Here is a 22,519-nt window from a genome sequence, read left to right on the forward strand (position 1 = left end):
GGTGGTAAAGAAGGTCAGTGATGTTAACTACATGGCAGAACTGCTAGGCAGGGGCACAAATTGTACCATGTTAACATGATGAAACCTCACCATGATAGGGAGGCCCTTGTGCTGAGTATTTGCATTGGACTGCCGGAGGAGTCTGAGGGAGATCTGGTGTCTGATCTCCTCAGTGAGGCTCGGACTGACACCTCAGTGGAAGGGGGAACAATGTCCCAGCAGCTATCTCCTACCCAGGTTTGAGAAATCCAAGCAGTGTTACATGAGTTTTGGGACATGTTCACTGGGAAACCAGGCTGCACCAACCTGGTACAGCACCAAGTGGATACAGGACCCCAAAGACCTATTAGGCAGACCCCTTCTAGACTGCTTGAGAGAGTCAAACAGACTCTAAGGGAGGAGATACAGGAAATGTTGAAACTAGGGGTAATTCAAGGTTCCAACTGTTCCTGGGCCTATCCAGTAGTGCCGGTGCCAAAGAAGGATGGCAGCACCAGGTTTTGTGTGGACTACAGGAAATTAAATAGTCACATGGAGTCAGATGCTTACCCCATGCCTAGGACAGATGAAGTCCTGGAGCAGCTGGGTTGGGCTAAGTATCTTACAACCATTGATCTTACCAAGGGTTACTAGCAGGTGCCCTTGACTCCCAGTGCTAGAGAGAGGTCAGCTTCTGTGACTCCTTTTGGCTTGTATGAGTTCACAAAGATGCCCTTTGGGATGGAAATTGCCCCAGCAACTTTCCAGAGGTTGGTAGATCATATCCTAGCAGGAGGGTTTGCCCTTGCTTACTTAGATGACATTGCCATCTACAGCCATTCCTAGCAAGAGCACCTTCAGCATGTCATGGAGATGTTGGGCAGACTACAGAGGGCAGGGTTGGCCATTAAGCCCAGCAAGTCAGGCGAGTATGGCAGAGGCCTCCCACCTGGGACATAGAGTGGAAAGTGGTAAAATCAGGCCAGAACATGCCAACATGGAAGCCATTTAGGCATGGCCTGCACCTGTTACCAAAAAGCAGCTGAGGGCATTCTTATGGACAGCAGGGTGCTAGGGAAAGTGTATCCCACGTTACAGTAGCATAGATCCTCCCCTCACAGACCTGACAAGGTAAAGCAGGCCAGATAAGGTAGCGTGGATCCCAGAAGGTCAGCAGGCATTCCAGAAGCTTAAAGAAGCTTTGGGAGAACCTCCTGTGTTAGCCAAGTTGCTAAGATGGAGCCTAGGGTTGCATGCATATGAGATGTCAGTGCAGCACCGCACTGGGGATAGCAATGCCAATGCAGATGGGCTCTCAAAACAGGGACTGGGGTAAGGTATACCAAGATAGACTCAACCTTCTCAAGCAACGTTCCTCAAAGGACACTTGAAAAACTAGCTTGAGTACTCAGGAGGGGAGAAATGTGAAAAACTGTCAGGCTGCCAGCCTAGCCAGATACAATTTTGTAAATAATTCTATGTCATTATAAATATTAATATTATCCACAGGCTGGTTTCACAAATGTAAGAAAACTGTGTTATGTGCTAAGCTTCAAAAACATAACCAAAGTGCACCATGCTGGAAGAAAGCTAATAAGTAAAGCATTTTACGACTGTGTGTGATATCAAGCTTGGAGACAGGATGTCTAGGCTAGGAAATTCTTTCTATTGTCATAAGACAGAGATCATTACTAGGTTTCACATTTAAAGTGTCTTTTATTGCTATGGCTTCCTGGTAAGTGCAGATTACAAAGAAATGTTAAATTTTAAATTCTGTGAGCCTGGGAAACTTAAGCAGAAGAATCAAGAATGATGTAATCTGAAATGACTCAGCAGTAATGTGTATTCTCAATTTAAGACTTTCTCAGAGAGAAATATTTAGCATTTGTATCTTCTTCTAGACCTGTAAACATCAACTCACCAACACTGTGTGCTTTGCTTTGTAAGTAGATTATTTAGAACAGTGATTTATCTTAGAGATATATATGAATATAGCCAGATTAGTCTAGCTGTTTTCTATATTTATGTCAGACTGTCCTACAATGTTGTTTTAAAGTATTTCCTGTGATTTCTGAACTCTCTATTATCACTGTGTTGAACTGATGAGTAGTGTCTTGTGTTTATATTATTTATTATTAAATATTTTAAAACTTTTAACTGTGGCTGGTTTGTGTGTAGAGATATTTGAGCTCATAGAGTACTTGCATGTATTTGGTGATACTGTATAAGCCACTCCAATAGCCTTAGCCCTGGGATACACTTACTATTTGGATAAAAATAACATTGTACAGTAGATCTGGACACCCTTTGGTAAGGGCCTTTATAGTAGCTGGTAAGAGTAGTTGGTGGCAGTGGATTACTATCTTATAGTCTGGGCAGAAGGGGGCATAGCTAGTGAACCTGTGCCAGCCTTCCCCAGGAGTGTCTGTGTGTTTGTATATAAATCAAATCACAAAGTGTGTGTGTGTCAGCTACTTGGGTAGGGACAAGAAGCACTGGTTGGACAGACAGGATATTGGAGGTTTTGGCTTGACTACTCGGCTGAGATCTGAACCCTATAGCTGTGCCAGTGATGAGTCTTATTGGGGATCTGGAGAAAGGGATAAACCAGCCCCAGACTGACTGCGATCTCTGTGTGCTCTTAAGGGAAATTGTACTTTACTGTGTGTGTACTTGTTATCCTCCCAATGTGGATGCTCCTCACTGGTGCTAGTGGTGAGGATTGAGGCTCCTTGATTACTGGAGGTACACAAGCATTTGACCCCTGCTTCAACATAATAAGGTAAGAATTTGGGGTGCTAACTCCATTATGGACCTGCTTCTTATTCCATTTATATGCTATATGTTTTATACAATGCCCTTACATTACCAACTCAGACTGTGGTTGTAGAATACAATCTATAAAGCCAAATACAACTTCACATGCAGTTCCACTAAGGCTGCACATGTTGTGAAATCCCTTGATGGGATTTCTGGAATCCATTTCAAAAAGTGATTCATTAAGGGATATCAATAACTCTTTTGAAAAAAAAAGAGAGGGTTACACCAACAGACTAGGCTGGATGCTGACACCCTCCCTGGCTTAACCACAGGAAACATCCTCATCACAAATGCTTCAATATCAAACTAGAAATCAATGCAGTTTAAACTGTGATAGCAGTGACTGGTCTTAAGAACAGTGTTGTTACAGATATATCACTCTATTTGGCCATTACAGTTTTTTTTCTGTTTGCACCACTTCATAGGCAGGTACTAGGCTAGCTGCTTTGTGGGCCATTTTAAGCATAGCCAATTTCTCTAAAGGTGAGAACCAAACCCTGTACCTTGTGTCTGTAAGGTACACACCTTAACAACTATTTTATTTTATTTTAATTAAACTATGTAATTACTTTTTCAACCTAAAAGGGCATAGACAATCAGTTTTCAAAGCATCATGCATTGACTACAGGGATACTGGTTCTTCCAAAACAGCATCTTGAATGTTATTTCTCCTCCTGTGACTAGTAACTCGCTGTAGGGTTTAAACCTGATGGTCAATACTGATTTACATTTATTGTTAGGAAAGGGCTAATACGCTTTGTATCTGTGATTACCATTTGTGTCTGAATTGGTTATACTTGTTTTACTGTAGTACACTGGTATTTATTTTCCTTCTGCTATATTGCATTTTTTTAGGCTTTATACAAATGCAAAAATGAAGTATGTTTTTTTTTTAACCATGTTAAGATGTTTATTAGGAAGAACCTAGCAGTAAGCAGTAGCCTGTCATTTGTTTTTAGCTTATGGTCCCTGATTTCAATGCAGAGATCACAATTTCCAAATGGAACTGGACAATATCAGGAGTAGGGACCCCTTTTCTTTGCCTAGGCACTACAGAGAAAAAAAAACTTTTTAGGTGACTATGACACCTTTTAACCCCAATTTGATGAAGTCTTTCAGGAAAATAAAAATGTTTTTTCCTACTTCACTTACTATTCTTAAATAACAAAAAGTTAAAGTGGTTGATTTTAATAAACAACTGGCCAAGACCAGACTAGGACGAGTCTGGAGGAAACCCGCATGTTAAGTTCTCTTTTGTCTATGGCCAACAAGGTTTTTATTTAGCTAGGACTAACAGATACTACCTTGTGCTTATCCCCCATCTTACTATCTGGTGTTCATAGTTCATCAGTCTTTGCTGGCTTGCTTGTACTCAGATAATTATCTGAACTGGACTGGAGCCCAGACACACTGACTGCCTTCCCTGCTGCAGTGTCATATGATGGTTTAAAACTCCAGATGACTTTCTTTATCTTTTTTTGACTCAGATTCCCACTTAAAACATACACAGAAGTAAACCTATAGAATTTGTTACAGCAGAAGCTAAAATAATTTTCCCCTTGTATGAGGCGATGCTTGACAGGGAAATCACCCTTCAGGTACACAGATGAGTCTATTTCACACTGAGAATAATTTGGGGGTGTATAAGTCACTCATATATAGGAGGCACTGAGGAGAACCCTGCCCCCATAAAACATTTTTCTAATTCATTGAAGTAACTTCTTGGTGAATTGGTTTGACTGAAATGGCATTTGATAGATGAAGTGCAACTCAGCATGCTGTAATCAGAGGTGTGTGTGTGTGTGTGTGTGTGTGTGTGTGTGTGTGTGTGTGTGTGTGTGTGTGTGTGTGTGTGTGTGTGTGTGTGTGTGTGTGTGTGTGTGTGTGTGTGTGTGTGTGTGTGTGTGTGTGTGTGTGTGTGTGTGTGTGTGTGTCTGTGTGTGTGTGTGTGTCTGTGTGTGTGTGTGTGTGTGTGTGTGTGTGTGTGTGTACTCCTCCACATATCTTCCAAGAGGCAGTGTGAGATGTCATCGCATGGACAGCATTTCAAGGTTCCATGATCAGGAGATGACACCTCACCTTTCTTATGTTTGGTTCCCAGTGGCAGTTATAACCAACAGCAGCCGGGCACCCATTCAATTGCTCTGCCTTCCTTCCTTGTTATTAACCCCCCCCCCCATTGAGGGCTGCTTCAGAGAAGGGGAGGCAGAAAGCAGCTTGCTCCATTATTATCCCCCCAAAGGGGCCACCAGCAGTGTGTGAAGGAGAATGTGACAGCAGCTTCCTTGAGGTGGACTGGGTTCCTGCAGCGCCATCTTGGCACACTTGCTCATGGTCCTACACCCTCACATGCTGATGTTACATTTGTATGACTGGGAGGGCAATGAATTATTACAATAAGTTATTTCCTGTGAAGACATACCCACTCCTGCTTCTGCCAAGGCCTTACAAGCAGTCTGTCCCAACAGCACAATCCCCCCAGCCCAGATGGACATGCCCTTCCTCTGCACCCATGTCATCAATCACACAAGCCACTAATCAAATTTCAGATTTCTGGGCAGTAGTAAGGTACTTACCCTTTAACACAACTGGTACAGGCTCCCATCTTTCTTAAAAACATTTGCAGTGTAGTTGGTAACAGATTTATCTTCACAAAGGAAGTGCCGGCTTAGCCAGCAAGGTTAATCACAGATTAATCTGTTCTAGAAAGGCAACAGCATCGATATACTACGGGTAAGATGATTCCACAGCCTAAATTCTTAGTTTTTGAGAAACACTGCTCTACAATGCAAACAAAACAAGACACAATAGTCTTCCTACCCAGAATGCCCTCATGTCTTCCAACCCCTTCACAAGCTCCTAATTCAGAAGCACTGATGATGTGACAGACTTGTTAGCATAAAAAATAAACTTTACATACATGTATTTAATCTAAACACTACCCTTTCATATCTTAATTTCAGTTTTCCAGTCTGTATATTTTCTAACATTTGCTCGAAACATCAATATCAGTAGACAGCAAATTAGTAAAAAAAAAAAATATCATTAATAAACTGTTCACTTACTGTGGACCTTACTTTCGGGATTATCCTTTTGTTCTGTGATGTTTTTCACCTCCACATCATCCTTTGATTGTTCATCAAAATCTGGATTAAGCAATAGTAATAGTTTCTTTGGGGAGATTTTATAACCTGTGCATAAAAAATGCAAAACCATAACATTAAATGCTATTTTTCTAAACAGCTCCTGCAAAAAGGATAAACACAGTGTGCAGAAGACAGCCTTCTTTAATTTGGTTAGAACATGTGTCACCAAGTAAGGGTCTGAGTATTCAGTCTGGTACATTTATGCTCAAGCATGTTTCTCTGAAACAACTACAATACAATTCATTTTAAAATAATACAAAATATTTAACTTTTTAATGTTACTGTTTTTAACATGGATGTAAAATTCAGAGTTGAGAGTGCAAGTCCAGATACAGAAGAAGTTCTTAAAATTTTATGAGATCTGACCATGTCATTTTCATCTGATTCAACTGATGGGACTCTAATCAGACTCAGTTCCAACCCTGGCACCTCCAAACATGTAGCCTCAGGGCTCTGACTCCTCCCCTATCCATAACCCTGCTATTCCTCCCTCTAAATACATCAGATCTCATTTTCTGCCTGAATGAAAGGTCATGGTTCTGATCTCTACTTCTTCTCCTGGACGATAAATCAAAAACCTTATTTGATTTTCAGATAGTAGGATTAGATTGTTTCATTCAGTACCCTTCATTAGTTTAAAAAATTCTTTACACATATGTATGTATATTACATGTATAATACAGTTTTCTCATCTTTCAGGTAATTAGAGTTAGTTAGTAGTTAGACTGGATTTTTAGGTGCAAGTGTGTTTAAATTGGAACATTGTTACAAGCTTAGATGATTTGGCTGCTGTCCTAGGGAGCCAACCTTTGTTCACATATAAGAAAACGAACACTATTAGGTCTTTGGTTGAGAACAGAGACACTGCCTTTTCTATTGATCAAGTTTGAAATGCTACTGAACCTAAAGGTATGTTCCCATGTGGAAAATGTCTTTTCTGTCAATATATACTTACTGGAGCCAGCTACACTTTCATACATAATGGTTTTGCTGTGTTCTTTCCCTTACACTATGACTGTAACAGTAAGAACATAGTGTACTCAGCTGTATGTGAGACTTGACATTACTTTTATATTGGAAAAACTGGCTGCAAATTGTCTAACCGGATGAAAGAACATTATGCTGCTAAAGACTGCAGAAATCCTTTAGCAGGACATGCTTTATCCTGCACTAATTTTTCTAAATTCAGTTTTATTATCTTGGGGCAGGTTGAATTATTTTTTGGAGACTATGGCACCTTATCAGAAGTGAAAGAACTAAAAAAATGGCAACTACGAATGGGACCTGGACTATTCACCAGGACTTAATGACAATTTGAACTTAAAGTGTGTCTTGTGACGGCAAAACTGTTTCCATTTTCTATTGTTATTTTTCTGTAGAATTGTTGGAATTCATACAGGTCATAAACATATTCTTTGTTTAACTAACATGTAGTTTGTACAGCCTCACCTTGAAACCAGTGGGTTGCCTCTGTGCAACAGACATATTGAATATGCATTAGTCATACTATCTCTTGATTTAGGATTGGTTACTGTAACCTAAGCTGGGTGTTATGTTTCTATTTTATTACATTTATATTACCCTTTGTTCATTATTTAACTCTGCACTGTTGTACATTTGTTTTCTGATGAAGTTCCAGGATATTTAAGGAATGAAAGCGCTAAAAACCACCAGTTTGTGTGTTTTTTGTCCATATGCCTTAGAGGTTTTTTAAGTGTAATATACAGTATTGCTGTTATGGTACTTCTAACTAGTTTTCAGGACAATGTCTGAAAAAAGTTTCAAAAATACTGTAAGTGCGCCCATAAAATTCCCTACAGAATCCTTATATCCTGTGTGTTTATTGTTTGGGAGCGGTCCACTTGGATACTAATTGTGAAGCATATGTTTCTTTTAGGCACAAGGCCTTGCAAAGTAGGAAGGATAAACTAATTTTAAAGGCGTTCTTATCAGCTCAACAGGGGTCATCATCAACCCCTCCTAGGGTTATGGATAAATCTATCCCAAAGGAAAGATTCAGGGAAGCAAGATTCCTGAGAAATCTCTAGATAAACCAAGGAAATTGTCCCCCAACCCCACAGCTACCCAGGGTCTGGCACTGAAAATGACAAAGTAGTCAGATCCAAAGTTGAGTCAGATCCGATCTCCTTCACCTACATTGTGATTTTCTCCAGAACTAGTCAGTCCAAGGTTGCATTCACCTATCCTGCAGAAAAGAATATAATCAAGTGCTTCTTCACTGGCCTTGTCATCTGCCCGTACTTTGAGAAGTCTAACCGAAGGCAATGTCAAAAGGATGATGAGATTTCTTGGACAGCAGACACAGTTAAGGGTCATCTTGGCTTCGTCTTCTGTGATACAAGAACTTGCCCCATGACCACTCCACTTAGGACTCTGACTTTAATCTAACCCACTGATCCAAAACACATGGATCCATATATACCCAGAGCACCTGAGTCAGCACCAATAGACCATAATTTTAGACTCCAGCTAAGGCATGCTCTCTCTCAACTCTGACTTTGTCAGATTAGGAGGAGAATCAGATCTGAGTCCCCAGATGATAGGTCAGTTTCAAAGCTTTCAGATCTGTCTCTTCAGGTATTCACTCTCAACAGTTTGACTCTGATGTTGGTTTCGGACCTCGGACGGGTCTATGTCGGTGGAGTTCTCTTGGCTCCAGTTCCTCGAGAGTCCTCTTTGATCCTGATTTCAGGCTCCACATTTGAAGCTGTAGATATAGCTCTGCTCTAGAGAAGGGGTGTTTCCTCCATGTTTGGATCTATCCCCACCTATGTCTTTTTCTGCTTCAACCTTCTGCACCTCCTCATTGACAGGGGCAGTCGGCTTCAAAAGTGTCAGAGAAGTGCTCATCCTGAGCTCCCAGTCCAACTCAGACACACCATTCTTAGGCTCCCTAACATCAGATCTATAAGAAGCAGACTTGTAAACAGAGACACTTAAATCTAATCACCTGAACTGGTCACAGAAAAGATGGATTTGGGTGAAGGGGAAAGATCTCCCGATCCCCCTTTGGAGATATCATTTTTGTGAAATCTTGCAATTGATGAAACGGGGGGGGGGGGGTTGGTTCACTGACGCATCTTCCCAGGAAGAATCAGTGCTCCTGGAGGCCTTTGGGGCTGACCCTTCTATTGTTTTGGTGGTCCCTCCCCTGATACACTCAGTGATTTGGTGGCTTAGAGGACCTGGAAGGAACCTGATACAGTGGAATCAATACCAAAGAAACCCAACAGAATCTTGGCAGCTCCAAAGGACAGAAAGCACTGGAGTAAAGGTCCCTCAGTGGATGTTATGGTCATAGTAGTGGCCACTAAGAAATTCTCTGAAGAGAGTACATTTTTTTTTTCAACATGACAGTGCCCTGTGTGGCAGTGGCTATTTTGGATCCCATCAGAAAAGTACATTATTTGTCTTGTTTTTCACCAGAAACGTCAGGAAAATCAGTTATAGAGGCAGAAAATGATATATTATGCTACAATGCAGTGAATGTGCTAGAAATTAGATCTACAATCTTACTTTGCTGTCTGTAAAATGAGCTACTAGTAGAGAGGCCTGTAAGGCTGAACATACTTCAGAACTCCTAAAGCTGGGTATTTTGCTAGGATATGGCCAGGAATGTAAACATCTGGCTAATCGTTGGCTTATCGCTCCTGGAAAACACTTAAAAAGGAAAAGGTGCAAGATGAAGATAAAGAGGAACCAGAACAGGAATTACTAACAGATTAAAAGTTAATCCTCACAGACCTGCACTGCCTTCCATACTTCTGGCTGATCTATGTTCACTAGAAAGTCAGATGGATCACTTAAGGCTGGAACTCTCTTCACAAAAGAAGGTGAGAAACAGTTGCTTAGTTGTGTTTACCGAAACATGGCTAAGTCCTAATATCAATGACAGCACAGTAAATGTAGAGGGAATGACATTATTCAGAGCTTTTGGAATTCAATCAGTGTGTGGCAAATCTTGAAGAGGGGGAGTATGCATATATGTAAACAATAGTAGGTGTAGTAACTGTGAAGTTATTACCTCTTTCTGCTCAGAGAATATTGAATTCCTGTCTGTAAAATGCAGGCCATACTACCTGCCTAGAGAGTTTAATGGAGTATGCATTTTGGCAGTCTACATCCCACCCAATGTGAACACCAATGAAGCACAGTCTACTCTGTATCAGTCCACAAGTGATCTCCAAAACAGGAACCCAGAGTTAGGTTTATAGGTTCATAGGTAGGTACTAGGCTATCTGCCAGAAGGCATTTATAAGCCTAGACAGAATGTGTTGGCTTTCGCCGCCCCCTTAGATTAGCTCCCTGTGTCTCTGTCCAGCAAAGCCACTGAAGTGATCCCCAAGGTAAACTTTCTGTTTCCCATCCACTTGTCAAGATTTCTCTTGAAGAGTGTTAGCGAGGAGCTCTGCCTAATGTAGATTGGAATCTTGTTCCAAAGCATGGGAAGTCTCTGGGACAGGAATCTATCCCTCCAGCACGTCCTATTTATTGTTGTGGTGAGGTTTAGATCCCTAGAGAGTGTGGCTCGAGGGGATAAGGTTTTCTTTAAGTGGAGCATGTCCATCAATTCTGGTTGGACATGGCCTTGTATGTCAGGCAGAGATCACCTCTGAGTAGGTGGTATGCAACCGAGTACAGCTGGAGATTCTTCAGTCCAGCTGCATAGGGCATCTGTTTGAGGCCAGTGATCCTCTTGGTGAGGTAGTTCTGTAGTCTTTCCAGCTGTTGCAGGTGTCTTGTAAGGTACATCCCAAATGGGGCGTTGTACTCTAGGATGGGTCTGATGAGTAGAGGGGATCAATGAGCTCTTTTGATCTGGATGTGAACACTTTTGTGATTAGGTGGGCCACGTAGAAGAATTTTCTAACCACTTTGGCAGTGTGGTTATCAAAGGAGAGATTACTATCTACTTGGGCCCCCAGATCCCTTAATACATCTTCCGTATTTAGGGGACTACCACCTATGTGGTAGTTTGTGGGTACTTTGTTTTTTCCATAGGGGATGACTATGCACTTTTTGGCATTTAGCTTGATGCCATGATTTTGACACCAGGTATCCGTCTCAGTGAGACCCTTTTGGAGGACGTCTGTGTCAGCTGGAGAGTCAGTTATAGCCCCTAGTTTGCAGTCATCTGCGAACTTTGTCAGCCATAGTCCTCCTGTGCTTGCCTGTACCTCTGAGAAGTATATGCTGAACAGGAGGGGTCTTAGGACTGAGCCCTGAAGAATGCCACTTGTAACCAGTTTAGAGTCGGAACTAGCTCCCGCAACTCTCACCATGTGGGTTCTGTCTGTGAGCCAGTTGGTAACCCATCTCGTGACGTAGGGGTTTATGTTCAGGCTGGTGAGCTTGTCTATAATACCAGAATGGGGAATGGTGTCAAAGGCCTTTGCGAGATCTAGGTAGGCTGTGTGGACCTCCTTTCCTTTGTCTATAGCCCTGGTAACTGTCTCAAAGAAGTTCACCAGGTTTAGGAGGCATGATCTGCCCTTAAAGCCGAACTGGGTAGGGTCCATTGTTTGGAGGTTCCCAATGTCTCTGTTAATGAGTTCCATGATGATGCGCTCCATAGCCTTGCAGACCAAGCTAGTCAGGCTTATAGGGCAATAGTTCCCAGGGTCTGTTGTGGCTCCACCTTTGTGGAGTGGAATAACTGTTGCTGTGTGCCACTCTGTGGGTACGTAGCCTGTGGAGAGGCTGAGTTTGAACAGTGTGTTTAGGTGAGGGGTTAGTTCGTCTTTGAGCTCATGTAGGATGCAGCCTGGAACACCGTCTAGTCCCATTGATGCTGTGTTTTTGGCTTTGGAGAGGGCTGTTTTAACCTGTGATTTCAGGGGTTCTACATTCTACTGGTATGGTTATGGGCCCTTTTGGGGGTGAAGTTTGCGCTGAACCTGTCTGCCAGGATGTTGGCGATATTGGTTGGTTCAGTGTATTTTGTGCCATTCGGCACTAACTCTGAACAGATCTGAGCATTTCCACTTAGATTCTTGACATAGCTAAAGAATGCCTTGTGGTTATCTTTGGAGTCCTTGGCAATTTTTCTTTTGAAGCTCGCCTTGGATGATTTTATGAGGGATTGTAGTTTCTTGCTGATACTGATCAGGGATGTCTTCCCTTCTTGGGATTTTACTCTTTTCTGTACTAGTTTTCTTCTTCTATTGTATAGCTTGTTTATGGCAGGAGTCCACCAGATTGGTTTCCTTTTCTTGGAGGAGTGAGTCTTGGTTTTGCTTGGGATAGCATGATTTGCACAGGTAACTGCAAGGGACTTTAACCAAACCAACCTAAAGATGGTACTACCCCCACTACCATCAACATGTGAATTTTGCCATGAGGAGTAAATACACTGGATAAGGTATACACCAACATAAAGTAGGTGTATAAAGCAGCACCTTATACTCATCTTGGAAACTCTGTTCATTTTTTAATTATGCTGGTTTCTGCATCTATGCTACTGCTAAACTCTGGCAAGCCAACAAGGAAACAAATAAGGCTATGGCCTCAGGAAGCTGTCTCGGCCCTGCAGGACTGCTTCAAGTGTACAGATACGTCAGTGTTTAAGGATGCAGGCCTGTCAAACAACCAAATTGATCTAGAAGAATATACAGAGTCAGTTATAGCTTACATCTCAAAATGTGTATACGATGCAGCTACCACCAAGTTCATCACTACATGAGCGAACCAAAAGCCATGACTAACCAGTGAGGTGTACGAGCTCTTAAAACCACGAAATGCAGCATTCAGATCCAAGGACATGGAAGCCCTAAAGGTAGCCAGGGGCAAACTGAGTAAAGGTATAAAGGAAGCAAACAGAACCCATGGCAGAAAGATCCAGAGTCCCGCCAATGATCAAAATGATTCCAGATGTCTATGGAGAGGCATACAAACCATAATCAACCACAAACCTGTTCCAGTCTCTTGTGATGACTGTATTCTTGAATGACCTGAATAACATCTTCAGCACATTTGTCAATGATAACAACAGTGTCAAACAAACTCCCTGTCGGGAAGGATGAAGCAGTGTTGCACCTAAACACAACAGATGTCATAAGAACCTTGAGAATTGTCAACTTAAGGAAAGCAGCTGGCCCCGATAGCATCATGGGCAGAGTACTGAAGAACTGTGCATCAGAACTGGCATCAGTGCTCTCAGGCACTTTCAACACTTCGCTGCAACTAGCCAGTGTACCAAGGTGCTTTAAGAAGATGGCCATCATGCCATTACCCAAGAAATCACAGCCAACAAGTCTAAATAACTACAGACCAGTTGCTCTGACTTTGACAGTGATGAAGTGCTTCGAAAGGCTGATTAAAAACCACATAACCTCAAGTATATCAGCAACTCTGGACACACTGCAGTTGGCATATAGGCCAAACCGCTGCACAGCAGATGTCATATCTCACAATGCTATTCATTGACTTCAGTTCTGCCTTCAACACTGCCATCCCTGAGAATCTAGGAAAGAAACTAGTACAGCTGGGCATCAACACCCCATTATGCAAATGGATCCTAGGTTTCCTAATGGACAAGCCTCAAAACGTTTGTGTGGGTGACAACAGTTCTGAAAGCATAACTTTGAATACGGGGTACCACAGGGATGTGTCTTGAGTCCTTTATTATTCATCTTGCTGGCACAGACTGCATGGCCACAGAGGAGTCCAATAAAATCATCAGATTTGCAGATGACACGCGATCATAGGTCTAATCAGAAATAGACAGGAAACAGCCTACAAAAGTGAGGTGGAGCATCTGACAGGCTGGTGACATAGCAACAACTTAGCATTGAATGTCAGCAAAACCATAGAATTGACTGTGAACTTCAGAAGGTGTCAGGAAGAACATAAATCTTTAGAGATAAAAGGGGTGTCAATGGAGAGGGACAAGAGCATGGAATTTCTGGGAATACACATCTCATAGGACTTGTCCTGGTCACAGCATAATAATTACACAGTCAAAAAAGCACAGCAAAGGTTGCACTTCTTAAGGAAACTGAGAAAAGCAAACTTATCACAGTCCATCCTCCGAACATTCTATAGGGGCACTATCGACAGCATTCTAACCAACAACATCATAGTCCAGTATGGGAACTGTAATGCCTCCAGCCACAGAGCTCTCAGGCGAGTTGTAAGGGCAGAGGAGAAAAACATTGGTTATTCACTTACACCCTTGGAAGACTTGCACGAGACTCACTGCTAAGGAAGAGCCAGAAAGATAACAAATGACTGTACCCATCCTGCAAATGGCATGTTCTCCTGCCTAACTCAGGAAGAAGATACAGAAGCATGCACTGCAAGACTTCCAAGCTAAAACACATTCTTCCCCTTCTCCATTAGACTGTTAAACTCTGCAAACAGGCAAACTAGAAGAAAGACAACTTCTTCACACTCCAGTCACCTAGGAATGTATACATCTGCCTGAATAAGACACCCAGTAGTTTAGTTTGGGCTTCTGGGGATATGACAGTGCCATTGTTAGCGGTTATGTTAAAGGATAGCAGGGGGGTCCTGCATGTGGGGGTGAAGATGAGCAGCTCAGTTTTGTTGGGGTTTAGGATTAGATGTTGATTGGAGAGCAATTTCTCCACTGTATTGAAAGCATTTTGGGTTAATGTGAATAAAGTAGCTGGTGAGGTGTCAGAACAAATCAAAGTGAAGTCATTTGCATACTGAATGCAGGTAGCATCTGGGATGACTGAATGAAGGTCATTGATAAAGATGGAGAAAAGAAGGGGTCCTAGTATAGAGCCCTGGGGGACTCATAATGTGATGGGTAGGCGAGATGATAGCTTGTCTTGCCATAGGACTGCTTGTTGCATGCCCTGCAGGTAGGATTGAAACCACTGGAGTGCATAGTTGTTTAAGGAAAAGGCCTTCAAGGTATTTATAAGCATTTTGTGGTCAACCATGTCAAAAGCCTTGGATAGATCTAGAAAGAGTGCTGAGGGTAGTTTGTTATTACTGCGGTTGTGGTTAATGGCATTAGAGAAAGAGAGGAGGGCAGACGTAGTACTGTGATGTGACTTAAAGCCATGTTGAAAGTTGGACAACAGCTTGTTCTGTGTGAGGTAGTACATGAGCTGTATGTGTACATATACGTCTCCATAATTTTAGCTACAGGTGACATAATAGCTATGGGTCTAAAGTTTGACAGTTCAGTGGAACTGCCTCCTTTATGGAGAGGTATGACATGGGAGATTTTCCATATAGTGGGTACAGTAGCTTCAGATGCAGCTCTGTTGATCAAGATTGAGATGGGGTATGCTATGGTGTCAGCAGCCTTTTGCAGATAGTCTGCTGGTAGGAGGTCGGCAGCCAGGGTGGTGGGTCTTAGTTTTTTAAGTTGAGTAGGAGCAGGTTGGAAGGTAAATTATGTTTGGGTACTGGGTGTAGCTGCATTAGAATTAGAGCCATTGGGACAGCATTGGCTGGCTAGAGACTGGATAGTCTTTGTGAAAAAGCCATTGAAGTTATTAGCAATGTCTACTGGGGAATTTTGTTGGGAATCTGGGGGGGGGGGGGGAGTAGCGGTTTGGCCTGGGTGGAGTAGTTTGTTTATTCCTGCCCAGAACTTTTGAGGTTTGTTTTGGTATTTTTGCAGTAGATGGTAGTAGTGGTTCTTTTTGTCTAAGGTTATGGATTTTTTGGTGTCATTCCTTAGCTGTCTGAATCTTAGTTGATCAAGTGGGGCTTTTGTTTTTCGGTAGGTGGCCCATGCTTTGTTTCTGAGTGAAATTTTGGTTTTGGGATCTTTAGAAAGCCATGGTGCAATATTAACTTTGGTTCTAATAGAGCGACTGGGAGCATGGGAGTTGAGAATAGCAAGGAATTTGGTGTTAAAGTATGCTACTGCTTCATCTAGGGGGAGACGTTTTAGTACTTACCAATTGCATGCCTTAAGTTCATTTTGAAACTTGGTGAGAATAAAATTGTTGTTGTTTCTTAATGTTCTATAGGTGGGTTGGTAGGAGCAGTCTACTTTGAGCTTTTATTTATTTATTTATTTTACATTTGTTAACCGGGGGTGTCTGACTGAGCAGAAAAGGCCTTTTTTCAGCAGAGGCCAGGGAGAAAAGTTGCACAAAGAAAAATTACAGATACATTTAGTTACTTAGACATGATCAGTATACACACAAATTAGAAAACACATGTTTTTGCAGTGGTATGCGGCACATCAACAGTTACAGTGGAGAGAACAAACAAAAAAATATTAATTTAAAAATAAAGGTAAATTAATAGATTTGTGGTGTACAGCTGAAATATGGAACATAGGTAGAATACATACATAGTACACAGGTACAGTGCATACATTGTAGATTAGCCAGTGTTTGTGAGTAAGATTGAAAACTATTACCAAGTGCTCTAGATTTAGTATGTATACCTTATCCACTTTCACTAGCCTGGGGAGAAATCATGGCACTGCCAACTTTGCTTGAGATGTTGCCTGATGAGGTCTTTAAAGGAGGCTTTGTATGATGTGTTTTGTATGCTGGTGGGGAGAGAGTTCCATTTTTTAGCCACTGAACTACTATATAGTGCATCTCCAAAGCTATTGTAGCTGTTGGTGACTTCTAGTAGTAGTTTGCTTGATGATCTACGAGGCCTTTTGGCTGAGTGATGTTGTACTAGGTTTTTGAGGGCAGAACACTTATTGGGGAGGTAATAGATCGAATGACAGAGGCAGAGTGGATTGCAGGTTAGGAGGTTGGGCAGTTCAAGACAGTGGACCTGTCTCAAAGCAGTACAGTGATGAGTTCTATACGAGAAATTTGCAGCAAAGCGGGCAATTCTGTTATAGCAGACTTCCATTATTACACAATAGAAATGTGGCTAAAGCCTGCCACCAAGGACCATGAGATTCTGCCATAGGGTACAATAAGTTGAAAGCTTGATTATATAGGTGAGACAGTGGTCACTTAGGTCATCAGGCAAAGTGCCTGATTTATAGGCTTGAAGATGGGCATTGATGAGTAGCCAGTCTAGGGTACTTTTCTTGTTACTGGGTTTTTCTGTTCTGGTGGGGGAGGTTACGATTTGACTAAATCCATAGAAGTTTATGTGGGTTGTGGGGGTTTCACAAGAGCAAGTGTTCCAGTCAATGTTGAAATCCCCAAGAGCAATTGTTTCTTGGGGGTGGTTATTGGATAACCAATATAAGAAGTCTTCTAAGGTTTTTGTGTTCCTTCCTGGGGAATGTAGACACAGACAATGTTTACATTTTTGTTGTTATTAATTTGTAGTTTTGAAATACGAATTTCAGCATTATTGAACTGGGGTTGTTGTTGGGTATCTATGCTGACAGATAGGGTAGACTTGTAAAGTATGGCTACCGCACCAACCTTTCTGGTGGTACAGTCTAATTAAAACATACTATACCCAGGTGGAAGAATCTCATGGTCCTTGGTGGCAGGCTTTAGCCATGTTTCTGTTAGGTGTAATATATCTGGGGAATGAACAGCTAAGAGGGTATGCAGGTGCTGAGTTTTGTTATTTATGCTCCTAATGTTTAGATGGCAGGCCAGCAGTGAGTTAGGAGGTCTATTTTTTGGAGCTATGGTGGTAAGGGATATAATATAGTAGGGTGATTAGGGTCTGCAGGTGGGGATGGACCAGGGTTTGGGTGGATATCCCCTTCCTTTGTGAGGTTGTAGTGTATCCTGAGTATGAGTTTTAAGATTTTGAATAAAGCTTTGTAATGGTGTCTAGTTTTATGACTAATGTAACTAGGTCTAGTAAGATGGTGGTATTTAAGGGTTAAGGGGGTAAGCATGAGGGAGGTGAGTAAGGGTGCATTATTATCTGTTGTAGATGGGATGGATGTTTGGAATTTAGGGTAGTGGAAACCTGGGTGATCCTGACATTCATAGGCGGTTAGGAGATATGGGATGAGTAACAGGGGTAGAAGTAGAGTTAATAAGACTATTTTGGGCGATAGCATACCTACTGAATGAGACTTGAAACTCAGGCAAAAGGAATAGTAGAGTTGGAGGACTGGTGGTATCAGGTGGAGGGTGGTGCTGTTGAGTGACAAGTTGTTACTGACTGGTTTAAAAAAGTGGGGTGTGGTCTAGTACCAATAAATGTAGAAGCACCAGGGACGGTAGGGATTTGAGGGCAGGGTGAGGTGCGAAGCGAGCCCGAGTGAAGCGAGGGCAAGCGGAGCAGGGATAAACGAATGCCTGTACTAAGTTGTAGCAGTTTAAGGAAAGAGGGGGGTGGGGGAAAAGAGAAGGCAGTGGGAGTGGTTACAAGGAATACCCTGATTGACTCAAGACACCACACCAGAGGTAAGCTGAATGTAAGGGCCTAAAATCTGCAATTCAGCACTTTAATTTTACTTATGTTTAGCAAGAAAGACAGAGCAACAGTATACAATTTTGAAGATATTTACAAGGGTTACTTGTTCAAATGTCAGACAAGTAAGTAAAACTTTCAACAGGAATCTATGTCCGAGTGTTAGAAAGCCAGAAAGGTACAAGGTATACCTGTAAAAATTAGGGTCAGACAGACAAATGTAAGAGTCAGTGTACTTTAGTTACAGGGGAAGGAGGCAAACACTTAAGTAGAAAAAAGAGCCCTATGGCTGACCAAAATCGTGACTTGCTTAATTACACAGCACAGCTCTTCGTTATTAGAATTTTTTTCCTGATTTTGCAACTATTAGTTACCCCCTGACTGACCTGACTAAAGGTAAGGCTCCACTGAAGGTAAAATAGACAAATGGAATGACTGAAAAAGTCTTTAGATATCTAAAGAAAATGTTATGCATGGAGCCCTTAATCATAACTTCTGACTTCTTAAAAAACATTTTATCTTCCTTGGAGTTTTGATCAGGTTGTAAAGAAGAACACCACCTCTGCTATTTTAGTATAAAGCTTAGTAATACTGGAAAATGGCACTCTGCTATAGAAAGAGCGTTTAGCCATTTAAGTGGGCCTTCACTGCCAGGAAATATTACCATGAGGGAGAGAGTTTGTCTGACAACATATCATGTCCCCTTCAAATGCTATTCTGACACAAGCACACCAACTCCAAGGTATCAGTGGGCGCCGACTCCCCAAATATTTAGTTGTAAAATAATACCTTATCCAGGCTTCAGCCACCTAAATGCAGACAGACATTATACACCAGCTCTAGCTCCAGTTCTTTATTTTCTCTACTGTTTGTTTTGAGATTTGTTCTTATGTTAAACTGTCAAGGAAGACTGGGCATACAGCAAGGCCCACTGCAGTGCATCACTGACTATTGCCACACTCAGGGTAGTACTTTATCTGTACTAACTCAATCCTGAAAGCAACGATATGGCATTTGATGTTTCTACTGGTACATCAAGTTTCAACATGGGAAGTAACCAGCTCAAAAAGGACAACTGGTTGGCAAGTCAACCCAATGAATAAATTAAATACTGTTTTTTGCATGTCAAAAAGATGCCTGCACAACCCATAGTTCATGTGGGGTGAGGGTCAAGCCCCCACGCACCCGGACTTACACCAATATGAAGAATAGCAAAATGTGTGAAAACAATGACTCATTGCAGCTACAGACTTGGAACTTTCACAGGTGGTGATTTCCTACAGAAACAATGAGTAGAGGGTTCAAAATCTGAGAGTTTAACTGAACCAGATAGAACCTCATCTAGTCTGACCTTGATGAACTGAAAGAAAGCATTTGATGGTTCACATTTCTGTCTTGTCAGGTGACTTCTCGCTATCCTTAAAGAGAAACACTTGAAAAATCATCCATCTTGATTTCAAAACCTACCAGTGCAAAAGTTCACCAAATTCTCATAATCGAGACGTCTCAACTGTCTGTCTGTCTGTGTGCTTGCTATTTCTATTACTCTTCATCTGTATGCTATCCTCTTATGGACAGACAGGTATGAAAATGGCCCAAGGTTAGTGCCATTCAATACTTACTTAAAAACCTAATACATAAACGCAGGTGCACTATGACAAAACATTGACAGAGCTACTAAGTTTCTTTTAGAACTCTTTTCCTCCCCTGCATTAGCCTTCTACCACTGTGTACCCTGAGTAGTAGGCATATAATGGAGGCTTACAGTGTCTCACCCCACCTCAGCCGCAGCTCAGCCATGAACTCACCCTTTTCCCCTCTTTGGACCGTACCCACATATGTCAATGTGTCCATCCTTCACTAGAGATTACTGACAGGAATGCCCATGCAACCATCATTCCCTTCCTTCCTTCCTGTTGTTCCATCAGTCACCTGAGTCAGTAATCGAACTTGGATTTGCTGGGATATAGTCATCACTTTATCGGTCTGTGCCAATGGAATGGCTTTGGTGACACTACTAAGTTAATGGATACAAAGCAGGAGGCACATTTTAGTGGGAGCAGGGTGGGGCTGTAAATATGTCTTATGCAAAACCTTTGCCTGGACAACTTCACACACCTCCAAGACTTCACAGGATAGTGTGGTTTATTACTTTAGTTATCAATATGTATGTATGTATACAGCAACTTACAGAATTGAGTTTCATTCTCAGAATCCCTGCTTTCATAATTTGTGATTCATAGAGACTTGCTTAATAAGGGCAGACCCCCCCTGTCATCCAAGCAAACTTGTATAACAGGTCTTTATTTAGCAAAGATAAATAAAGAGTATTACTCACGAAAATAAACTGATGGATCCTAATGTTAGCACCCTAGCAGACAGGAGGAAGAAAGAAGGTATTTGGTATTTCAAGGGGGTGCATATTGGGCAAAAAGATGCAGTTTCATATCAAAAGCACAGATAATCATAGCTGCAGAGATAAAAAGCAGAATTAGAAAAAGAATTAGAAAAAGTGAACATTTAATTTTAAAAGTGATAATACTTATACCACTCTAATGAAACAAACCAGGATGCTGCGAAAAACAGGAGATTTTAAGTATGTGAGGAATGCTTTTAAATGGGATGAAAGACTGTCACTTACGGCTATACAAGTTTAGTACAGAAAGATATAAGCTGTATCAGAACAATCTGAAAATGAAAAAGGAACATTTAAACACAGAATATGCATGCTTATGAACTGTTCATATGGTTTCTACTTCAAAGTTCTAGGGTGCAGGGTTCAGTCCTGTTACAGTATATGTGGAATTTGTATGTTTTTCCTCTGTGTGTCTGCAGGCTTTCACCAGGTACTTCAGGTTTCTATAACCTCCCAAAGAGATGTTGGTCGAATGGGTTGCAACTGCTATACTCCTGGTTAATCTTCACTTCTACTTCATCTTTATTTCACCCCCCCCCCCTTCTACACCTCAACTGCTTTTACTTCTACTATCTATGTTTTTATTTTGCACAATTATATTACTTAAAATGAAGAGAGACATGCTTATTCTTCTATTTTTTTTCTTGAATACCCATTCACCTCCACCGTTAAACTGATATATATGTTTTGTCCTCAACGTGAACCTATACAATGATACTGTAAAATATCACTGCTATGCTTTTGATGCTTTTGAACTGTTTTTATATGTCTACATTTATGGCTTGTCTTTTATTTTGAAACTATGTGGCGATACTGTAATATATGACTGTAATGCTTTAATTGCCTGTATATGCAGCTTTTCTCCCAGGGCCTCCGCTGAAAACGGGTTCTTGTTGACCTAGTTGGACTATCCTGGGAAACAAATGTCAAGTAAACAAATAAATAGGCTCTTATGGAGGCTACACCATGTCCACAATAGACAAGTTCAGGTATTTAACCAAGAAATAGGTAACGCATCACAGTATGTGGCACTCAGAATTCCAAGAGTAAAGCTCTTATGTCATAACTTGGGACTACACTTACCTACTGAAACCAAGGTTTCATAGTTCTCCAACATCACTTCCCTATAAAGTTCCTTGTCTTGCTTTCTTAATATCTTCCACTCGTCTTCAGAGAAAGTGACAGCAACATCCTCAAAAGTTTCTGGAACCTGTAAAAGACACACAGTCATCTAGTCTTTTACTGCCACGACATAAAGTCTTACATTTTCAGCAAGAAACCTTGGCAATTGCTATGCAGTAATAATAACACTCATTACAGCTTTGCCTTACTTCTCCAATGTACCTTACTATGACAAACGTTTGTCATTTTGAGTCTTAAAAAGTCCAGGTCCCCCCTTTTCAAAAGAAAGGTTCTATCACTCACTCATTGTTAAGAATTTATTTTACCAAATATCAGTTGCATGTAATGTTAAATCCTACCAAGTCATTAAAATAAGTTTTTGTCAGTATAAAATAATTCATCTAACTATGCTGTGAGGTTCTTAGTTGAGGCTGTATGTCCCACATTTTGCCAAGTGATTCCACACCATAAGAAATAGTGTTCTGCCAATTTTGAAGATGGAAGGGTGAGGGCTGTGAATTAGCCAAGAGCGAGTGAGTATCCCCTTTCTCACTAAAGAATACAATGTCTGTCAAACCATCAGATTAGTAGCATAATACGATCAGACAAACAAAACTCTTGAGTGCTTGTAACACAAAAGCAAAAGGGACAGTAGTCTGGCAGCATAGTAGCCTGGAATTGTTTGGATGGTGGAGCTTAACAAATGGCTACAGAAAAG

General features: G+C 41.4%; 1 pseudogene; it reads right to left on the reverse strand.

The window, feature by feature from the left end:
* The window catches only part of LOC122813948, a 120,610-nt pseudogene that overhangs the window by 25,633 nt on the left and 72,458 nt on the right, over nucleotides 1-22,519 (reverse strand).

The sequence above is a fragment of the Protopterus annectens genome, chromosome 10.part0, assembly GCF_019279795.1.
Source record: "Protopterus annectens isolate FY-2018-M chromosome 10.part0, PAN1.0, whole genome shotgun sequence".
Lineage (NCBI taxonomy): Eukaryota > Metazoa > Chordata > Ceratodontiformes > Protopteridae > Protopterus > Protopterus annectens.